General features: G+C 49.4%; 1 protein-coding gene across 1 annotated transcript in view; it reads left to right on the top strand.

Moving 5' to 3' along the window:
• The window catches only part of LOC141065406 (vomeronasal type-2 receptor 26-like), a 135,835-nt gene that overhangs the window by 10,986 nt on the left and 107,093 nt on the right, over positions 1 to 17,756 (top strand). The gene's annotated exons all lie outside the window — the stretch shown is intronic.

Genomic DNA, 17,756 nt, shown 5'->3' with positions numbered 1-17,756 from the left:
TAACCCCTCTCAAGGGTATATTATGAATCATAGTAGAATAAACAAGGTCACTTATCATGTGCAGGTCAACCCCGACGCGTTTCCCCGCCTATAGCGGTTCATCAGGAGGATCAATCAATAAATGTCATATCCATATATGATACCCAGATGATGCATGATGGGATAGGTGTTTTTTAATTTACTAAATAAATAATTCGTTTTAGGGGATTTATATGTTTGCACTTTCTGTACGTTGCCACTGCTCCCTTTCCTCACTCTTTAGCCACTTCTCTTTTGTCATAAAAAATGAATATCCATAACATCTCCAGAGAGGGGCATTCACCTCCCCACGCCTTTCACACACTAATTAAGATAGGAACAGCCAGGTACGGACTGGGCCTGAAATTCAGCCCTGGCATTTGAAATCACACAGGCCCATGTTCTCCCCGTCCCCAAGCACCAGATGAAATATATTACTAATATTACCTTGGATGAAGGAAAGCAATTACCAATAGTATTAATGATTCCCATGACCTGCTGGGATAAGTGATGGATTTTTGGTGACTTTGTGCTCCTTCACATCTCTTAGCAGCATGGGTGTCTTGAGAACACCGATTCTGTTAACAAGGTAGCAGCCAAAGCAGCCTATGACCAGACAGGCCCTTCTGGCATTTGCCAGAATTGCCAAATGGCCAGTCCGGCCCTGGGAACAGCTAACCATTCAAGGTCCTTTTAAAGCCAGAGACTCCCTTCAGTGCTCAGGTGATTGAAGCAGGATATCTATTGTGGTGAACAGGATGGCTGCTGGGGAAAAGACAGCCAGTTTGAGATTAGTGTACATAGGGGGAAGAGAAGTGGAGAGACTTTGTCCAAGGGATGAAGCATCTTGACTTGAAAGCGCTTGTTTGAATCTGCAGCCAGAGGGTTCGTAGACATGCCATCTCCAATATTGGGGTTTGTGTGTGTCGCGGTCATGGGGGCCGGGGTACTCAGTAGCCAGGCAGGCAGTCTACCAGGGATATCACTGTGGCGATTGCCCAGCATCGTAGCCCTGACCGGACAAGTGAAAGGGCAGTATATACAAGGGATAATAGGTTATGGTTTAACGTGATGCCAGCTGAGGTGTCGGGCCAGGGATGGCCAGCGCTGCATGTGGGGTCCCAAGGGGATAGTGCAGCAAGGTGGATCACTCCCCCCCAGCAGGAGCGGGCCCCTGGGGTGATGATGTGGGTTGTAGTGAGCAGTGCAGCAGAAAGAAGCAAGGAGGTGAATGAATTCAGTCTTTGCCTTTACTGATGGATGGCAAGTAGAATCCAGGGGTACTGGTCACCAGGTCCAGGGCCCAGCCAGTCTGGAAGCAGCTGGGGTCCTCTCCACTATGTGGGTAGAATAAGCCTTCCTTTCTATGCCCATCTGTTTGGAGATTCAACAGCTTCTGAGCTGATCTGTGCTCCCTGCTTGTCTGCTCTCCAGCCGCTCCAGCCAGCATGCAATGTGAGCTCTTTGCAAGCTATTCTCTCAGTCCCAGCTCTGAGCCCTCTGTAATGGGGTACTCTTGGTGTTGAAAGAGTGGCCGTAGGACCTGCAGTCCCTCAGTCTCCAGATTTTGCTCTCAGGATTTGCAATCCCTGGTAGCCCAGGACTCAGGTGTCCTTCTCTCGGGGTAATCCTACGGCGAACCTTCAAAAGCTCCAACCCTGGAAACTCCTGTTTCCTTGTGTATCTTCTTCCCTTTCCTTCCTGACACTACATTACACTGCTCTCTCTCCCCCCCAAGCCAGAAGAGGCAGTCACCCTCTAAACTAGGTGCTTGTGTTACCCCCTTCTGGTGAGGGATCAGGCTTGTGTGTGGATGCGTGGTTTACCTAGTGTAGGGAGCTCCATTTACTTCCAGACATGATACCACCGCTGGTTAGGGAGGCGATACCATTGTGGCGGCCGTACCGCAGGGGCGCCACATGTGGATTTAAAATTTATGAGCTATACAGTAGATTTTTGTCATTGTAGCAGAGGGATGGACATCATGCATTCACCTCAGTGTAGGGCCACTAGGGTCCCTACAATTGAATAATTGCCTGATGATGCTTCACCTGTCATATCTGGGAGGGATTTCATAAAACCCTGAAGAGCTGAGAACATCCCACAAATCCACCTCACGTGAGGTCATCAAGAGGAGCTGTGCGGGTGTAGGGTCGGTTGCGAGTGAGGAATGGCAATTGGGTGTTGGTGCTGCTGGTGTTAGTGCAGATAGGTGGCGGAGTTGTGCTGTACTCACAGGAATGGGGGGTGACCCGCTTCTTGACGTCGACAGGCACGAGACAGAGGCAGGAATTGTATTCAACAGGTTTCCTTTTATTGGCCACCCTCACGACGACCAGAACAAAACACGACAGATGTTTCACACTGTTATCCTCCTGTAGACAGGCCTGGGTACCTTCACTTGTACACTTTCTCTGTCAGTCGTACTTCGTGGCTCTATCCGCCGTGGCTGCCCTAGGCCAATCCACCACGGCGTTTCACCTTACAAAGTCCACCAATAATCCAGGTCCTCACAGGCCGTCTCTGCCTGTGACCAATGTCCTATAGGGTCACCCCCCGTGACCGTTTCCACTGTCCAAAGTCTCTGAGGGGTCTCCTTTGTGTGACAGACTCTCCTAACCTGTGAGCTCCCCTGTCTGACTGAAGCTTCTGGAAGCTTACCTCAGTATTTATTCAGACAGACCAGGTAGCCCCACCCTCTGTCACCTGACAGTCACCTCTGCCCAATCAGAGTCACCTTGACCTCTGGCAGTTATGTAACACTCAAATGACTGTTACATAATCACTGCCATCGGCGCTCTCCAGTGACCTCTGATGGGCAGTCTGCCACATGACACCCTCTGTCAATCTCTCTGTCTCCATTACAGGCAGAACCGTACCCAGCTCAACCTCCCCACACGGGCATAGCTTAGAAGCTACTAGAAGGCAGATGCCAATTATGAGCTGCGCTCAGAGACGAAAGATGCATCGCCGTGTAGGCTTGACCCAAGCTGCACCGGACATTAATCGAAGAGCTTCCCTTTGCTAAGCTATGAGCCATTCTTGTGACCAGGGTTTGGTACTTTTTCTTCTTTATCTTATGTAATTGTAGAAGCTGTATTGCTTTGTCCCCTTAGTAAAATCTTTTGTCTACTTTATAAACACTGCCTATATTTCTGGATTAAATATAAAATGTAATAGACCTGTTTCTTTTGTCATGCAAATTGCACCCAGACGCCATATACGCTTCCCTGAAACCGGTGTCCAGTTGGTCTGTATAAATGATTGGTGGTGGTAGCAAATGATCTTTCTGGGGTTACTGTGTAGTTGGCAGTGACCGGAACAAGGAACAGATACTGTGTATTCCATGAATTGGAGTCAGTTGTATTTCTGCCATTTGATAACTGTGAGTTCCCAAATAATCATCCAAAAGCCGGTTTCACACGTCCTGATTTTTACAGCACCTGAAAAAATGGCAGCAGAGATGTCAATGTCTATGTGTGTAATCAGGGGCGTAGCTACCACGGTCGCAGCGGTCATCACGCCCCCCCATGCACCCCATTATCGCCCTCCCAGAGAGACCCACCGCAGCCCCCCACAGCCTGCAATGACGTCCTTTCCTGTGCGCACAGGACCTGTGATGAGGTCACAGGAGGGGAGGAGTCAGGGGTCACATGATCAGGGGCCTCAGTGTCTGCAGGACTCTGCTGTGCTGGTTGTCATGGTGCTGGATGAGGGGAAGTTTCTGTGTGGGGTCAGGAGGGGTTTACAGGGTGGATGTAGCAGAGCCGCGTGTGTACGAGGTGTACGTAGCGAAGATGTGTGTGTACGAGGTGTGTGGAGCCGCGAGTGTGCGAGGTGTACGTAGCGAAGATGTGTGTGTGGAGCAGAGCCGTGTGTGTATGGAGCGGAGCTGCGTGTGTACAAGGTGAGTAGAGCCATATGTTCGAGGTGTACGGAGACGAGCTGTGTGTGTACAAGGTGTGCGGAGCAGAGCCGCGTGTGCACAAGGTGAGTAGAGCCATATGTTCGAGGTGTACGGAGAGGAGCCGTGTGTGTACGAGGTGTACGGAGCAGAGCTGCGTGTGTACAAGGTGAGTAGAGCCATATGTTCGAGGTGTACGGAGAGGAGCCGTGTGTGTACGAGGTGTACGGAGCGGAGCCGTTTGTGTTCGAGGTGTACGGAGCGGAGCCGAGTGTGTACGAGGTGTAGGGAGCGGAGCCGCGTGTGTACGAGGTGTACGGAGCGGAGCCGTGTGTACGAGGTGTACGGAGCGGAGCCGAGTGTGTACGAGGTGTACGGAGCGGAGCCGCGTGTGTACGAGGTGTACGGAGCGGAGCCGCGTGTGTACGAGGTGAGTAGAGTCGTATGTTCGAGGTGTACGGAGAGGAGCTGTGTGTGTACAAGGTGTACGGAGCGGAGCCGCGTTTGTACAAGGTGAATAGAGTCGTATGTTCGAGGTGTAAGGAGAGGAGCCGTGTGTGTACGAGGTGTACAGAGCGGAGCCGTTTGTGTTCGAGGTGTAGGGAGCGGAGCCGAGTGTGTACGAGGTGTACGAAGCGGAGCCGCGTGCGTACGAGGTGTACGGAGCGGAGCCGCGTGTGTACGAGGTGTACGGAGCGGAGCCGCGTGTGTACGAGGTGTACGGAGCGGAGCCGCGTGTGTACGAGGTGTACGGAGCGGAGCCGCGTGTGTACGAGGTGTACGGAGCGGAGCCGCGTGTGTACGAGGTGTACGGAGCGGAGCCGCGTGTGTACGAGGTGTACGGAGCGGAGCCGCGTGTGTACGAGGTGTATGGAGCGGAGATGGGCATGTATTTTGGCATGGGGGGTCCCATTTGAAAGTTTGCACCGGGGCCCATAACTTTGTAGTTACGCCACTGTGTGTAATACTTTTTGCACGTATGTGGCAACCGTTTGACCCCTGTGTGCTGCATCAGTACCAGATGGATGGGCGCCAGGGAAGAAGAATTACAGTTAGTGCTGTTACCTGGTGCTGGGTGCTGAAGACGGATCTCATCATTCTCCCCTGCTCTGCCGGCGATCAGTGCAAGCAGGGGAGAATGAAGAGAGTTATATTCAAATGATAACAATGAAAGCAGGCGGCAGCTGATGGAACTATTATTCCCATTAGCCAATGCCTGCTGCTGCTAATACCATCACCGGCCGCCTGCACGGTTCCCCTGTATTTTCTATAACCAGCCAGGTAAAACACACAGCAAGGGGCTGCAACCCTCAGTAGTCAGCTTCAGTAAGGCTGGTTATCAAGAATAGAGCAGTCACCACGCTGTTTTTATTAAATTATTTAAATAGTTTAAAAAATGGCATGGGGTTCCCCTCATTTTTGAGAACCAGCCTTGCTAAAGCATACTGAAGGGGGCTGGTATTCTCAGTATAGTGACCCTCCAGCCAAAAAATAGCAGCCCGCAGTCGCCCAGAAAAGGGACATCTATTCAACAGGGCTCAACAGAGAATTGTTCATGACAAAAAAGGTGACAGTGGGAGGATCTGCGAGACCGCTCAGGCTGTGATCTTTGACAATTGGTGGCAGCAGTGGGATATTACAGAACATCAGTGATCTGGTTTTAGAAATCATCTCTGTCACTGAAAACTTGTACGTTTCTTGTAAGGATTCTGTGCAGAGTTATGAGGATCAGACTCAGCGTTATGTTTTTTACCTGGGACAATACTGTACATGTGACAGTTACACTCCTCCGCCCTCTCTTGTTTTTCTGTTCTATCTTTTGTTTAGCAATTATGGCTGCAGTTGGGGAGGCCTGGTAAAAACAACTGACCAAGGAGGTTTTTATTGCTCTCTGCACAATGAGACAGATTGACAAAACCAGGCAGCAAATGATTACTGATCTGCTGCAGGTTGATTCAGAGCAAGCTCGCCACTGAGCCCTGATGAAGGGAAGGCCAGCAAAGGTGCAGCTGCAGAGGTCCTACCTGTAGATACCAGCCATAGCAGCAATGATAGTAACTTGGACCCCCACCTGCAGATCGCCTCACTGCAATTTAGTGCAGATGATCGTTATGGATAGCTGAGGCTCATTCAGCAATACCAAGAGCGAGATGCTGCAGCACAAGAGCGTCAGGGCCAAGCTGACTGAGAGGCTGCTGAGCGACAAGCCGAGCTTCAGTATCAGCTGGAGTTAGCGCCACTCCAGATGGAGCCATCTACCCCACTGAAGAGTGAGTCCAGTAATATCTCCACCTTTAAACCCCTTCCTGAGCATTTTCCTATCATGTACAAGGTTGCGGATCTGGACACATTTTTAGATGGTTTGAAAAGGCCTGCTAGCAGTACTTGTTGCCTGAGGACTAGTGGGACAGATATTTAACCCTTGAACTATGAGGCAAAGCTCTGGAGCTGTTTGACCCTCTCCATCAAGATCAAAATCAAGACTGTGAAGCCATCAAAAAGGCCCAGGAAATATCAGCTTACTCCTGAGGTATATCACAAAAAGTTCCTGGCCCTCTAGCCAGGGATCACCCACCCCCAGGATCTGTCTGCATAGGGATCACCCACATCCAGGATCTGTTTGCCCAGGGATCACCCACATCCAGGATCCATTTGCCCAGGGATCACCCACATCAAATGCTTTGCTGAAGTCAAGATATACTATATCTACAGCATTTCCATGATCCACCCAATCAGTGATTCCATCATAGAAGGAAATTAAGTTAGTCTGACATGACTTATTAGTTACAAACCCATGCTGACTCTGTTTAATTACTTCATTCTTATCCAGGTACTGACATACATGTTGTTTAATAATTTGTTCAAAGATCTTTCCTGGTATAGAAGTCAGACTCACCGGCCTATAGTTGCCTGGGTCCACCTTCTTCCCTTTTTGAAGATAGGAACAACATTTGCTCTTCTCCTGTCTTCTGGGACTTCTCCTGTTCTCCAAGAATTTTCAAAGATTATGGAGAGGGGTTCAAAAATTTCTTCTGCTATCTCCTTCAGTACTCTGGGGTGTAATTCATCTGGACCTGGAGACTTGAATTCATTTAGGTTAGCTAAGTGTTTCCTCACTATCTTTCAGTTTATAGATATCCTGGATTCTTCTATTCCCTTAATAGGACAGTGAAGAACAGTTGATGTTACATTTTCTTTCTGAGAGAAAACAGATGCAAAATAGGAACTTAAAAGTTCGGCCTTCTCAACATCCTGTCTTACCATTTCATCATTTTCATCCTGTAAAAATCCTATAGCATCTTTGACTTTTCTTATACTTTTGACATATCCCCAATATCCTTTATTATTGCTTTTGACATCTCTTGCAAGCCTCAATTCATTGTCAGCTTTAGTAATCTGATTTGTGCCCTGCAGGTTCTGCAGACAGCATTATATTCTTCTTTAGATATGCCTCCCACTTTCCATTTTATAAACATTTTTTTCTTTCTTTTTAGCATGTGCTTAAGTTCTGTGTTCATCCATCCTGGCTTCCTTAAATGCTTCCTATTCTTGTTTGTACCTGTACTTATGCATCTTAAAATTTTGGAGGCACATCATAACTCGGCTCTGGATTGTCATCTACAGTAGGTAGTAAGAAGACCTTGGACTTCCTTTCTTGTCGGTTTTCTTTTTGTTTTGGCCATGGTTGTGTAAGGATGTAGTTCTTTGTATCTCTGCACATTCCAAGACCCTGCATACTCGTTCGTCTGGGGCTTTTTTTTTAACAATAAATATTCCTGATTGCCCATGGACTATGGACTCATTTATCCATGGATTTCATTACAGATCTTCCTTCATCCTCTGGTAATTAGGTTATCTTAGTTGTAGTGGATAGGTTTAGTAAAATGGTACACTTTATTGCTTTACCTGCTTTCCCTAACGCCAAGACACTTTGTCACGAGGTTCCGTAGGTTCCTCGTAGAAGAAGGGGTACTGTCACGGGGTTACCGCAACAGTGTGGAGCCAGAAGACTACAGCATCTGATTGCTCCTACTCCGGAGCTGAGAAGAAGCACTTCTTCATTTTAAATATGGTTATTTCTTCTGGCAGAACAGGTGTTAATCGGCCATTTTGGAAATCCTTGTGCTCGCAGCTGCTCTTGGTTAGCCACTCCTTTCCCCTTTATAATCTGGGCTCTGTTACAAATCCTTGTCAGAGCTAGCATTTGCTGCATGGCTAATGGAGGGAGATGAGATCATATGGTTTGTATGTGTGACAATCCCTTCTCTATTTTGATTTATTTACCTACCTTCACGCCCCGGTGTATTCTTCTGTTATATGTGAGTGAATATTTTGTATGCCTGGAGTTTTCGGTCAACCCTTGTTTGTGTTGCCTTGTTTGTCTGGTTGGTGTACTATGGTGCACAGTAGCTCCCCTCCTCCCTGGGTGGAGGAAGGGAACAGATGGAGGGCTAGTTCAGGAGATAAGGCAAGGGTGGAGGTGACATCTTCACATTCAGAAGTATCCCGTGGAGTATGGCAAGCTAGGGTGTCCCCTAGTGTTAGGGACAGGGAAGGAGCCCCTGGTCCTGGGTCACCCCACAGCTGTGTCATGACACACTGGCTCAGGTGTTTGTCACTGAGATTGAGAAGTTTTATGGGGTTCCTTCTAATATGGTGTTAGATCGGGGGACCCAATTTGCTTCCAAATTTTGGAGGATGTTTTGTTCCCAATTAGGGATGAATCTCTCATTTTCTTCGGTGTTCTATCCTCAAACTAATGGTCAGACTAAATGCCTAAACCGAAGTTTGGAGACATACCTCAGATGTTTTGTGTCAGATAACCAGGAGCATCGGTCTTCTTTTCTACCACTGGTTGAGTTTGCGTTAAACAATCGTTGTAGTGAGTCCACTGGTAAGTCGCCATTTTTTGGTGCATATGGCGTCCATCCATATTTTGTACCTTCAGTAAAGATGGGTTTCCTGTGGAGGAACAATTTTATTCTTCACTGTCATCGGTATGAGAAGGGGTTCAGAATAATTTAAAGATCATGGAGGACAAATACAAATGTATGGCTAATAAGAAACAATTGTCAGGTCCGGACCTGGGGGTGAATGATTTAGTATGGCTGCCTGCCAAAAATTTTAAACTGAAAGTTCCTTCTAGGAAATTAGGTCCTAGGCTTATTGGTCCTTATATGGTGGTCGCAAAAATTAAACCTGTAGCTTTTCGTTTCAAGCTTCCCTCTACTCTCAAGATCCATAATGTTTTCCACAGGTCTTTACTCAAAAAATTTGTTGTGCCTGTGGAATTGTCACCTTTAGTTATTGATGGCAATTTAGAATTTCAGGTAGTGAAAATCGTTGATTCCTGTATGGTTCAGCACTCTGTGACAAACGTCAGCTTACGCTGAGTCGTTCTTCTTGAGAGAGTGGACCCTCTTGGCCGTGGCACCCACCCACCGAGGGCGAGCTGACCTTGTGAGAACCCACCCCCTGTACAGGGAGTGTCAGGGGCAAGACCAAGGGGGTGAGCCACCACGGCAGCTGGACCAGACGGCCGGCTCAGGGGACACTATTGAGTGTCTGGCAACAGGACGAGCAAGAAGCAAGACAAGACTAGACGTAGGTGCAAGGTATCTTCATTAGGATAACTTCAGAATCACATTCAGTGTAAAAACGTGAGAACATGCAAAACGTGCAAAGTGCGTGCATGGGCACGCCAAGGTCCATAGCATGGTACGTGCCAGGTGGCACGCCTAGGTACAGGTAAAGGCACAATGGCATCGAACTCCGGACCGCTGGCAACGATCGACATGATCAAGGCATCAGGCTACGGACATCAGCTCCGGACATTGGGCCACAGTCATCCAGCTTACGATCTCTGGCAGCGATCGGCAGGTTCCGGGCATCCGGCAGGCAAACCAGGTTTCAGGCAAGGAGGCACGACAGATATCCAGGCATGGTGCGTGTTAGTAGCACGCCAAGGTCCAAGGCTAGGTGCAAGGCAAGGTGCGTGTGTAGGGGACACGCCAGGGTTCAAGGCTAGGTGCAAGGCCAGGTGCGTGTGTAGGGGACACGCCAGGGTTCACAAAACGAGACAGGGTGCATGTGTAGAGACACGCCAAGGCACAAGGTACAAGAAAGAGTGCGTGTGTAGAGACACGCCAAGGCACAAGATACTAGACAGAGTCCTGCGCATGCAAAGGGGCACTCCAGGGTCAGGCGAGGCAGAGTCCTGCGCGTGCAGAGAGGCATGCCAGGGTCAGGGTTCAAGGACCGGGTTAGGACCTGTGCGTGCAAGAGGGCACGACAGGGGACCATGGCAAAGCCTGCGCGTACTTTTCCAGAAGCACGGGGAGGTATGCCATGGGCAGGCGAGGGCCTGCACATGCTTTAGAGAGCACACAGAGCGCAGTGCGGAAACAGGGTGAAGTGCAAGGGAGCACAGAGGGCACGGCTGGGGCACTGGCTAGCTGATCGGGCTGTGGCACTGACAACCGGGCAAGACTCTAGCGAACCCGGCTGAGGCATGGCAGGCGACACAGCTGTCACTGACCGATGAGCATGGCTGAGGCACAAGCAGGCGGGCACGGCTAGGGCAGGCACGGCTGAGGCACAAACAGGAGGCTAGGAAGGCCAGGCGCATGCAAACAGCATACGAAGCAGCAAGGGAAGACAAGACAAGAAACCAGGCAGGGCTTAAGCAGAGTACAGAGCCAGGAACGGAAGCATAGGCAGAAACACGGAACAGGAACAGAGGAAGAACAGAGCTAGCAGCGGAGCGCAGGCCGAAGCCCAGAGCTGGGCCAAGGGAGAGCCTTGGGACTAGCCTAGAAATGTGCAAGAGAGCACAATAGGAAAGAGTCTAGCAGCGGAGCGTAGGCCGAAGCCCAGAGCCAGGCCAAGGCAGAGCCTTGGGACTAGACATGGAAAAGAGCACAAACGGAAAGAGAGGAGGAATGGTGCATGTGCCAGGGAGCACTACAGAGCACCATAGGAGAGAGCGAGGCAGAGCAAGCAAAGACAGAGACCATAGGGGGGAACAAGGCAGAGCATAGCGAAGGCAAGACATGGCAGAAACAGGCAAGGCAGAGAATAACAGAAGGACTACAATTCCAAGCAGGACAAGGATGAACATGGCACAACGGACAAACATACGACAAGACACGGGACAAGAGACGAGTACAAGCACGGAGCGTGTGCAGAGACGCACGACAGAGCAAGTGCAAGGGCACAGAATAGAGGGAGCGCCCCACAGACCAAGCAGCCATGCAGGGACACAACACAATACTCAGGCCCTGAGCAAAGGAAGGGGTGGTCTGATATAGGGCACAGCACCTCCTCTTCCGGGTCAGGACCAGGCGAGAACTTCCTAGTTCAGATGCTCCAGGATCACAGAGCGCAGTCACATGATCAGGGTTTAAGACATGACGAGATGATCACCGAACCAGACAGTGCAGGATCCTAGGAAGGACACATGATCAGAGTTTCAGACATGACGAGATGATTGCAGAACCAGACAGTGCAGGATCTTAGGAAACGTCACATGATAAAGGTTTCAGACATGACGAGATGATTGCAGAACCAGACAGTGCAGGATCCTAGGAAGGACACATGATCAGGGACTCTAGACATGACGAGAAGATCACAGAAGGCAAAGCAGAAACGCAGGCATCTTGCAGCTCAGCAGACATGAGGTGAGTGTGCACATTGCTCTAGGGAACAAGCAGGATAGCAGACAAGATATGCGCATGCACATCGCTCCAGGAGTTCTTGAGACAAAACAGACATGGCAGACATGACAGACATGGCGGGCATGACACACTCTATACAGTACATGAGAAGGGGTACCGTCCGGAGGAGAGAATGTGGGTTCCAGCATCTGAGGTTAGTGCTGGTAGGTTGATATGGTTCTTTCAATTGGCCCATCTGGATAAACCCAGTCCCGAGGGTCCTGTGGCCCTCATAGAAGGGTGGTACTGTCATGAGTGGGTCACGTCCCCCTGGGAGATCTGGGGTTAGAAGATTACTACATATTGTAAATCGCAGTTTGTGAATCGCATTTTTGGAAATGTTTGGACTCCAAGTTGGGTTTCCTTCATGTGTGTTGCCTGAAATTAGCAGGGCTCCCAGAGCACTAGGCCTACAGCTGTCATTCAGCAACCTATTACTGATCAATGTTTAAGCTAGAAATGCTGATCCAAGCCCTGTCCCAGGCCTTGTCCCATGCATCCATGCTGCACAAATATACTGTCATGATCCAGACCGTGTTTTGAGCCCTGTCTACCCCTTTCCCGCTCTGGCCATGTCAGGGGTTAACTTTGCTTTGCCTCGTTCTGGTTTCAGGTTGGCTATTTCTCCCAGCTGCACCCTGCAGGCTGTGTCAAGTATACTTTCTGCCTACAGTGTGAGTAGTTGACTCTGGTGATACCCTGATTTTTCCTGCTGTGTTTTGCTGACTTTGCCCGTGTCAGTTCATCCCCTCTCCTTGTCCCGACTCAGTGTTTTCTTCTTTGTGTTTGGACTCCTTGGTATTTGACTCGACTTTGACTCTGACCTGACTTCGTCACTCACTAGCTACTGGTACTTCTGCTTTTGTCTGGTTTTGACCCTATGGCATCGGCTGACTCTGAGCTTGGTGCTACCCTTTGTACTGCGTGATTGTATATTTTTTGACCCGACTTGATTGACTATACTGCTGCCACCTGGTGGTAGCCTCACTGCAGTGCTGCAGGTCTGCACTTGCAGACTTGCTGTCCTCTCTCCACTCTTTTGCCATCTAGTGGAACTTGCAGCTCCCTGCATAGCTGTAGTGTGACATTATAACTGACCGCTGATAGTTTTTTTTCTTTGCTCCTCTTTGTATGGATTCGTTTCACACTCTTGCCGGTCAGATGTCAAATATGACCCAATTGATGCAGGATTTGTCAGTGGAACATAGGGCTCCTGCCACTTCTCATAACTAACTCCAGCAAGAGCTTACTGAAACTGTTAAATCTTTTCAGGGTCCCATGGCAAAATCAGCAGCTAGGCAATCTGATCTCATTGATATTTCATTACTAGTGTTGAGCGATACCTTCCGATATCGGGAAATATCGGATCGGATTGGATCGGACCGATACCCCAAAAATATCGGATATCGGCGATTCCGATACCGGAAACCAATGCAAGTCAATGGGACACAAATATTGGAATGAAAATAAACCCTTACTTTCCTTGTAGGTTAATTCTACATGAAGGAAAATAACTAAGAATAATGTAGAATGTGTTGGGGGAGGTGGAGGAGACATTAAAGGCATAGAGGTTTAGCACAATCAAAGGGAATAGCAGGAATTAATTTTTTTTTTAAGACGTTCGGAGTTACAAAGATATTGACTATGTTAAGCTTTTTTATATTTTGCCAGATATTTATGTTTCTCTACTTCCATGCTCTTCACCTTCTTTTTTACTTCTCCCACACTTTCTCCATCATCCTCAGCAGCATCAGCATCTTTTTCATCAACTTCTTCTTCACCTTATTCATCTTCTTCTTCACCTTCTTCCTATTATTCTTTTTTTTTACATTCTTCATACTTCTTATTCAACTATTATTCTTCTTCATATTCTTCTTCTTCATCATATTCTTATTTGTGACAGGCATTCCTGTAGTTGCTTCTTATTCAACTAATATTCTTCTTCATATTCTTCTTCTTCATCATATTCTTATTTGTGACAGGCATTCCTGTTGTTGCTATCTATAAAAGTTTGAAGATTACACCTGCCGTTCTGCCTGTCACAAAAGATTTACAACAGGATTTGTCCGCGTTCACTTTTGCCTGCAGCAACAGGTATTTTCCAGGGGCACCACGAGGAGGAACGGACTCACCCCCATACACTTCTTAGTCTTCTTCTGCTTATAATTTAGATAATATCTTGTGCTCTGATTTTTAGTCTTATGCTTAATGTTCTTCTGCTTTTTGTTCTGCAGCTTCTTGTTCTTCTGCTTCTTGATCTTCTGTCTTTTGTTCTTCTGTATCTTTGTGATTGTCTTCTTGTTCTTTGTCCTCTTGGTCATCTTCTTCATGGTCATCTTCTTGGTCTTCTTCAGGGTCGTCGTCTTCGGGGTCGTCGTCTTCTTCGGGGTGGTCTTCAGGGTCGTCGTCTCCAGGGTCGTCGTTTTCGGGGTCGTCGTCTTCTTTGGGGTGGTCTTCAGGGTCGTCGTCTTTAGGGTCGTCATCAGGGAGATCCAGAGTGATTACCAAAAACCATTTCAAAAAGCTTGCGCTTGGAAATGTAGCAGAAGGTACAAGAAGGCTGAGGAACTGCTGAGAACCAGCTGAAGGTACTGGAACCTGGATGGGTAGCCGAAGGTACAAGAGCCAATGGAACTACCGAGGACCAGCTAATGGTACTGGAACCCGGTTACTAAGCAGGAGGTACCTGTGCCAGAAAGCACTACCAAGGACCAGCAGACGGTGGAAATCGGATACAGAGAAGGAGGCACCTAAGCCAAAGGCTCTGCCTGGAACCAGCTGACATTACTGGAACCCAGGGGGACATATTCAAGATTGACTTCCAAAGAACCAGCTAATGGTACTGGAACTCAGATAGGCAGCAGAAGGTACACATGAAAAAAAAAGTTGCAAGGCCGCGAGCCGGCCAGAGTTACCGAAACCCACAGCCCTACAGGGGGAGCTTGTCCTATTGGCACTACGGAACCAGCCTTCATTGCCAGATCCCGCAGCCCACATAGGAAGCACCTAAACTGCAGGCACCATAGACTCGGCTAACCCGACCTCAACACGACAGGACAACGTTTTGGAGGCAAAGTGACGTTGACACTACCCAGAAACAGCTGGTGTGCTGGAACCAGGCTGGGCAGGAGGGAGTGTCCATGCCAAAGACACTTCTGAGCAGCAACTGGCGGTGTTGGAGCCCAGGGATTACAGTAGAAACAGAGTGTAGCCAGAGGTCTAATTGGAGCAAGTTTAATATCTGTAGTAGTGTGAATGTGGACAGAGCAGGCGAAATTGCTGAACCCACAGCAGGGGATCAGCTTACGATACTGAACCCCAATAACACAGGAGCAAGTGTTGACTGTGCAGACGGCACTTCTGAGCAGCAACTGGCGGTGTTGGAGCCCAGGGATTACAGTTCAGGGGGTAGAAACATGAACACAACAGGAGACCTGGATACTGTTGCCAACCAATTATTTAATCTGGAAGAGGACTGGCAAAATTCCTGCAAGATCCAGTCCTTGTTCATTTTCTGAAAAGTAAGCCGGTCAACGTTATCGGAGGATAGTCGCATGCGACGTTCTGTTAGTGTGGCGCCCCTGAGGCTTGGTCGCCACAGAGGTACTGCACCTTCTCCTAAGGTGTAGTGCCCCACCATCCAGGTAAGGTGGGAACTCCCTGCCACACTCCAACACCTGCATCCCACACACAGGATAGTTCAGCGGGGACACCTAGCAGCTTCAGGCTGGGGGTAGCAGAGCACCCTTCGTGGAACCCTGCTTCATAACACGAGATGTGCTGGGAGGTGGGTGGAGTTAGTATAAAAGAAGGGGAAAGATAGAATTACAGAGAGTGCAGTCTGGGGTGAGTCCCAGAGGAGAGCAGGCTGGCAGGAGGTCAGCCTGTCGGGAGCTCAGGCGGAGGGAAGACAGTCAGTCAGGAGAGGCGGAGGACTGGTCTTAGTGGAGAGCTTCCGAGGAAAGGAATAGAAGAAGGAGTGCTGCAGCTGCCTCAGTGACCTGTGCCAGCTGGCATGGGAAGGAGAGAGAGAGAGAGACATAGAACTGTAACCTACATTTCCATAAGAGAGAGAAAGACAAGTACGGAACGAAGTGGAAGGAGAACAGAGAGGAGGAGTGGGTTGGATAGGAAGCCTGCCTATAGATTCTCAGCGCTAGGCCGGGCCAGCAGACACTGGTGGAGTAGTTGACTGTAAATGCACTGCTCCCAACCAAGACTTGGGACACAACAGTGAAACGGATAGAGAGACGGGATTCAGGAGAAGGGAGTCCCCGAAGCAGGCTACAGCTGTCTGTCATACAAGTGAGAGAGTTGTTACGAACATCTGACAGGAGGAACTTCAGAGAACCACGGTACTGGAGCTCTTCACACCCATAGGCGCAATAGAGGAGTCGTTCAGCAAAGACACATGTTGGAAGGGTGCTGGCGGGGAGAGCCCTATCTTGCCTGGAGGTTGGCTGGGCCTCTGTCCCGGAGGACACAGTACCGAAGCGGGCACCTGTGTGCACTACGAACTGTGAGTAAAGCTTTGAGACTGCAAGCCCTGGTGTCCTCCATTCATTCCCGCATCAGCACCGCTACATCTGGGTATCAACATCTACACCATTCTGTGCCCCTACTCCTCCATCGCACTTATACACGGCCCTGGGACTACAGCTCCACCTGTGGGGAGCTATACCATCTTAGCTGCATCACACCATCAGTCGCAGTGGATCTGCAAGCAGCGTTGGCTTACCATCCTACTTGCCAAATGCCACGGGTGGCGTCACAAACTTTACATTACAAACAAACACTGCCGCCATTGATATTGGGGCCCTGGGCCACGGACCGGGTTACTGCTGCTGTGACACATCGTCCCCCTGATGCCGGCCCGGTACCGAGTACCCCACAGCCCTGTGTGAAGCCAGCGAAGGCGACCCATTAGTACACCACCTGCGGCACTAAAGACGCTTTCCGATAATACACTAGCAGCAGGGCAAGCCAGCACCTCCAATGCATACTGGCTAAGCTCTGGCCACGTATCCAGCTTAGAGACCCAAAACTTGAAAGGGGAAGAGCCGTGTGGGAGAACACTGAGAGGGCAAGACATGTAGTCTGTCACCATCTGACGGAAATGTTGCCTCCTGCTGACTGGAGCCATCTGTGATGGTGTAGACATTTGTGGCGGGGACACAAAACTTTGCCACATTTGGGCCATACTGGTCTTGCCTTGTGCTGAGGCGCTGCCTCTGCTCCCACTTTGTGCAGAGCTTCCTCCACTGCCTCGATGCACTGAGCTGCTTTATAAAGCAATAGCAGCACTGCTCTCGGGTGGAATGGAGAACATGATGGAATGCACCAGTGTGTCTTGGTACTCCCGCATTTTACGCTCCCGGTTCAACGGTGTTATGAGGCTTTGTAAGTTGTCCCGGTAGCGAGGATCTAGGAGCGTGTACACCCAATAATCAACCTTGTTGAGAAAGTGGGCGATGCGGCGGTCGTTTCTCAGGCACTGCAGCATGAAATCAACCATGTGCTGCAGACTGCCAACTTGCCAAGAAACGCTGTCCCCTGCTTGAGGTGTCATCTCTGCCTGCTCTACATCACCCCACCCTTGCTCTACATACTGACTACTAGAGCATTGTGTACCTCCCTCCTCTGGACAGATGTCTTCCTCCTCCATTGACTCCTCCTCATCCTCCTCACAAAGTGTCCCCTGCCTAGGCCTTTGTGAGGAACCACGTTGCCAGACTGTCCAGAAGCAGATGGCATTTGTGACTCCTCATCCTCCACCTCTTCCACAACCTCCTCCCTTAGTGCTTGCAGTGTTTTTTCAAGCAGGCAGATAAGGGGGATAGTCATGCTGACTAGTGCATCATCTGCACTCGCCATCCACATGGAATCATTGAAGGCACGCAAAACGTGGCAGATCTCCTTCATAGAGGCCCACTCAGTGGTGGTGAAGTGGAAGTGTGAACAGCGCGCAGTGCGATTTGTTTGCACCTGATGCAGCTGGTACTCCATGACTGCTGCCTGCTGCTCACACAACCTCTCCAACATATGTAACGTTGAATTCCACCTGATGGGTAGGTCACATATGATGCGATGTTCCTGAAGGTGGAATCGGCGCTGCAGAG

The sequence above is a fragment of the Dendrobates tinctorius genome, unplaced genomic scaffold, assembly GCF_039654945.1.
Source record: "Dendrobates tinctorius isolate UK_male_01 unplaced genomic scaffold, ASM3965494v1 ptg000251l, whole genome shotgun sequence".
In the NCBI taxonomy this organism is placed as follows: Eukaryota; Metazoa; Chordata; class Amphibia; order Anura; family Dendrobatidae; genus Dendrobates; species Dendrobates tinctorius.
Note: the sequence above shows the minus strand (reverse complement) of the source record. Positions and strands in the feature narration are given on the sequence as shown.